The sequence below is a fragment of the Vigna unguiculata genome, chromosome 9 (assembly GCF_037176805.1).
Source record: "Vigna unguiculata cultivar grain cowpea cultivar isolate G323 ecotype 2 chromosome 9, ASM3717680v1, whole genome shotgun sequence".
Classification (NCBI taxonomy): Eukaryota; Viridiplantae; Streptophyta; class Magnoliopsida; order Fabales; family Fabaceae; genus Vigna; species Vigna unguiculata.
The window spans coordinates 17379154-17385133 of NC_140800.1; the positions used below are offsets into that span (position 1 = coordinate 17379154).

General features: G+C 31.2%; 1 pseudogene; it reads right to left on the reverse strand.

Annotated features, from left to right (window-relative positions):
* Positions 1-2626: 2626 nt before the first annotated feature.
* On the reverse strand, positions 2627-5203 carry LOC114163500 (endonuclease 4-like; annotated as a pseudogene).
* Positions 5204-5980: the final 777 nt, after the last annotated feature.

The following is a 5980-nucleotide window of genomic DNA, read 5'->3' on the forward strand; positions in this document are numbered from 1 at the left end:
GTAAAAGTGAGGCTGAAAGGGAACCCTAGCAGCTGGAATAGAAATTGGTTCCTTGGTTTATTCTTTCGTATATACACAACAAACAACTTGATATCCCTGAAGAAAATGAGATGCTAAAAAGGGAATGGTTTAAACTAGTAAATTGTAACCAGCATTTAGGATCAGTTTTCCAATGATTTCAATTGCATACATCTCAAATTTTCTAGCACCATAAAGGGAGATAACAAAACAATGAACCAAACTAGGGCGATCTTAGAATAAAAGAGGCATAGATATGTAATTTTCTTTTGGCTTCTACTTTGTGAGACACTATCTCTAATTGAGATACAATTCTTTTGGTTTATTCTTGTAATGCTCTGATGGGATGAGGAATGAGCATGTCTTTTTGACTCCATAGCAAATCTATGTTAGAACTCCATATATTCCAGACATTATTGAGAAATGTATAGCAAAAAGGCTCATTTTCATTAGTGTCAAGAGTTGTCGGTAAGCTGAAAACAACACAATATTATATGGTAAACAAATAAGTTGTTCAATTTTCAAGTTAACAATTTATAGTCTCAAATCAACCTTTCTCTATAAGTCCACAAGGTCGACTACCCACCTTCATGATGTAATCAACTACTAGCTATAACTGACCTGAAGCAGAATCCAACACTAAATGAGAACAAACATTCTAATCAATAGCCACATGTTAATAAGATATAAGAACATGAATATAAGAAATGGAAAAGAAGAATTCAAGTTTTAACTACAAAAGTTGCATATATTTACTGAAGTGCTTCTTCTTAGCGCTTACAAGGAATTTAAAAATCCAGTGTATTAGATGTGAAGAGGACCTAGATGAAAATATCAAAAAGTGATACCATTGAACACCTTATTTAACCACATTCTAGGGGTTCAGGACAATGCAATATGAAACGCTAGATCATGTATGACAGAATATCTCAGTTTACCTAACTCAAATTTCAGAATACAACTTATATAAAATGAAACTGCCATCATAGTTTTTTTGTACGACCAAGAAGTTTTTCCTCATGCACTACAATAAAAACAAGAAGATGGAGAGAAAGAAAAGAATCATATGTCATTAAGTATTAAGTGTCCAATAAGTGTCATCAAAACTAAAATTTTGAATAATTTAACAAAATTATTTACACATTACTATTAATCGTTTTGTTTCTTAAAATTACAAGAGAAATTAACCAGATTTATCCTTCAAAACTTTCTCATATGTATTTTTACTCTCTCTTGTTATAAAACCATTAAACTTAGTAATTAACTTGATACTTGTTTATTTATGATTTATTATTATTATTAACGCATACAAGTTTTTCCTTGAAAATAAGATCCTTTTATCCCATCTTTTCTTTTAAAATAATATATGATAGTATCCTTAATTATAATTATCTAAATGTTATGAATAAAGTTTTAATTACGTAAAAACAAGACAGAAAATATATAAATAAAATTATTTGTAACTTCATTATGTTAAAGTTTTGTATTAAAAATGGTATTATGATCTAATGTATAGTTTTATTTACAACTTAGTACCGAATCTTTCAGGTGTTTCTCTATACTAAAAATAAGATGAAAAAAAATAATAAATAGAATTCATAAATCCTTATACTAATTAGTTATCAGATATGGTTTTATTTTTCTTTATTATCTTCCATTGTGCATTATTCACACCGTAACATTTTTGGACTTAACATAATGTCAGGGTTAAAGCAAACCTTGGTGAAGACAAAAAATTGGAAGAGTTAGGGAGGCCAACCACTACAAAAATAATTATTTTTAGTTGGGGTTATTTTTGACGTTTCTGGAGTTTTAACCCCCACTAATGACTTTACCAGGGGTTCTCTACTCCCCTAGAAGAGCCACCATAATTAAGAGATTATTAGGAGGTTTTTAGCAACCCCTAGTATTAGCATAACTTTATGGAGATTTACAAAACCTCTGGTAATGGTTGGGGTTTATAAAACCCCTGGTAATGGCTGGGGTCAAACACCCAATACTCCCTACAACTTTTTCAAAGGGTTTTAAACCCATCTTATGTTTGTTACTTTTTTTTTAATTATACATAAATCTTAAAATCTATGAAAAATTATAAAAGACAAAAGTTTTAAATTTTTTGTATTTATAATTTTCCTATAACATTCATAAAACGATAAAAAGAAATCTATAATTTTAAATAAAATCTACAAAAGTGTGAATAATACAAGTTGAGTTTTGTTTCTTCAACCACATTTCATAGTATTGTTAACACAAGCATCTTCTACGATCACAACACCTACGACATCTTCTAAATTGTATTGTTAACAAAGGAGCAATTGTCAAAATTTAGGGGCATTGGTTGTGGTGTGCATAGACTGTTGTTACAAGGGCCACCATAAAGTCATACCAAATTCTGCAAGGTTCATAAAATGACAATTAAAACCTTGAGCCAGATGAAGCTAAATGATGCAAAGAATTTATGTGACTAGGTAGCTACCTTGATACACACTACTTTTCTAATGGCTAATAGCAAGCCTGGCATTATACCCTGCACATTTGTGATATCATGCGTCATAGAGTAAACCTACAACAAGGGACTTGGTGATCAAACAAATAACATAATACTGCTTCACCGGCTGGCAAAGAATATAGCAGCTGAACTTGGAGAATTTTCTCGACTATTATTTTCCAAATATCGAAATGAATTCACTGGAAAACAAATATAATAATCCAATATTACCGAACAAAAAAAATTGTTGTTTCTAGCTTTATAAATTAATCTCTAGCTTCCACATGTAAGTAGTTGTTTCTAAACCTGATGTTCTGGGCTCATTGCAGAAAAGAATTGTATCCAGCCAACCTTCAGGTATATGTATAAAATTTAGATTACGATGTCTTGTAGAACCAAATAAAAAGAAACAAATTTATTGTTAAAATCTTTGTAAGCTATATGTGTGCATGTGTAAACTTCAGAAAATATGCAAAATTCAGTTTTTCTTCTCTATGATTCTTCTTCCTTTACAATCTGTGAGTGTGTGAGAATAGTTTTGGTCTCCAATAAGAAAGTGATATAAAAGAAAGAAATAAAAACGATCAAAGTGTAGATTTGAGAAGTAATCTGACATGATAAACAAAGAAAGATATAAAAAAAGTGAAGGGTAAATTAAGTGTGTTGTATAGGTATTCATGCATATCATTACTTTAAGAAAAAGGTGGAGCAGAAAACCAACACCTTAGGTGAATTATCAAACAAGGATACTAAAAAAATAACACTACCCACAGTAGAAGGAAAAGAGGAAAAAGCTCTAGCTGACGATTATGGAGTTCCTCTAATGTTCTATTTGTCCATGAGAAATATGACATACCTTCTAAAGTGCTTCGTGGTGTAGCATTCTTGTAGGCAAATTTGCATGCTAAGCTAATGCTTTCAGAAGCATACCTAAATTGAAACCAATAAAAATCAGAATATGCAATTTCAAATTATACAAGTTGTATGCAAGAATGTGATGTGGCAAACCATGGGAAGTCCATAGCTATCTAGATATGCAACAACAATGGTAATCTTACTAGGTAAGTTACAGGTAGTAACTGGTATTGTGATTAAGATAATTATTTCAACTTAATCAATTCCACGTTTTCAAGGTGCAGAGTTATGACAATGAGACACAAGAAATGAATATAAATTTGTCAATATGCATATAAAAATATTGACTATCAAGCAATGAATACTGTAACCAGTTTAATACTAAGCAGCCAATGAGACAAAACTAGAGAGCAAAATGAAAAAGACTATTTTATGCTGATACCGATCTGGACAGGCAGTGTAGTTGTGTGCACAATGTTCCCAAATCGATACATCATTTGACCAATTATCCTGCAGAAATCGAGTAAAAACAATAATTAGCCACTTTGATCGAGACGTAATTGTACAAGTCCCAGCATAGCAATAACTAAGTTTAGTATTGACTGCATTTAGTCGATTTACTGCATTATTGACGAGGACAGATTGGATGAGCATGATGACCAACAGATAAAAACCAAAGGATTATGTAAAAGATCTTAGTGTCAAAGAAATTAAGAATCACTTGCAAAAGTGGGTGCATCTTTTACCTACAGCATGTGAGAATACAATAAGATTTCTTTAACTTTGGCATCAAATGCCAAGTGTAGGTATCAGTTCAAACTGCAAAGAATAAATAGAATTCAAATTAAAACTCGTATCTTTTTCCTTAAAAATGGACTAGGATCCTAAATCTTTTTCTTGCCCATATTATCTCTCTCCCAAACACAATGAAGAAAGTAACAAGAGATACAGAATAAAAAATAATAGAGAGTTCCACCACAAGTAAAGTTTCTCTTAAAAAACTATAAATCTTCGTTAAGATACACTAAGAAAAGGGAAAAAAACAATTTCAGTTACTTAATACAGTTAAGTCACGGAAGCGAATACGCCAGTGTTAAGTTATCAACAAACATAGAATCTGATTCTAGACACTTACATGATGGAGATTTATTTTCCTTCTGTACCATCGAACTGTAATTGAATTTCCACCTAGGTCTCCAAGGAAACCAACATATAAGGGCTGCACCAGAAATCAGGAATGAAATAACATATCCTTTCAATTACAAGTTAGCTGAAGAAAAAAGGACTTTTAACCCCGCGATTGTAATTTTCACACAATACATAGGAAATAATATATTGACTAATTACCACCAATGCTTGTGTTAGAGTTTCAAGTTCTCATTTCTCAACTTACCTACCCATAGATAAACTCAAAGACTCTAATTTGCTACTCATGCAAATCCAGGACAAAAGATTTGAAAGCCATAGTTACTTTTTGGACCAAGACTAACTTGTGTTTTTGATAATATTTTAAATAGGAAACAAGAAGAACAAACCTGATGAACATCCCAAACAAAATGTGACAAGAACAGAAGTGCCTCAGTCAAATTATCTGTATTTGATAAAATTAGAACAGAAAATTAAAGGACATATCTTCGTATGTAACTAGAAAATTAAGAATGCACTCTGTGAATGCATGCACATACAGTTTAATTCAGATGAAGGGCCTGCATCAGCTGATTTAAGTTGCATTGTATAGTTGTATATTCCTCCCGTTACACACCTATGTTTATGCTTGGAAGAATCATGGCAGTCTCCTTCAAGAATCATGAGAGTCGCATCATAGTAACTTGGAAAATGCATGGTCATTGAACAGTCTAAAGTCTTATTGGATAAACATCACGGAAAATACTAATAGAAGAAATAAAATAAGAAATTAAAATGAACTTAAAGTGTGTTATCCAAAGTCTTGTTGGACTTTTCCAGAAGTTCACAGTTAAACTTATAGAAGAAGTATAATTCATTTTACCTTCTTATTTTCTATTCATTTAAGTATCTGTTGATAAGTTTATCCAAAGAGAACCTACATATACAAAAATTCCATCAAAGCCAATGTATCAAAGGGCCAAACATATATAAAATTATTATTTTTTATATAATTACAATTTTCATATATATAAGTTAAAGGATTCTTATATGTTTCTTTGGTATAGAGCAACAAGTCTTTTAATTCCTTTGGGACATACATATAACCAACCAATTAAGTTACACATGTTCTCTGGATATCTTCCTGATGTCAATGCTTCCATGTACATGTAATCACTGTTACAAATCAGAATATTAATATTCAATTGTTTGTTCTATTCTAACTAAGTATAACTCCTTAGTATAGTCCAATATTTGTGGTATTCTTATGTAGAGTTGAGCACTTACCATCCAAACATAAAGTCAAGTACTCGTTTGGCAGTGTCTATATCTTATGTGGTATATGAATATGGCTCAAACCAATGAGTAATTAATGTTATGCCTATCATTCCTTTTTTGCTTTCCTGGATAAAGTGTTTCAAACTTTAATTTAGTGAAAGAGTTATACCAAAGTACTTGAACACTTAGCAATACAAAAACCTAGTCAAATATGAA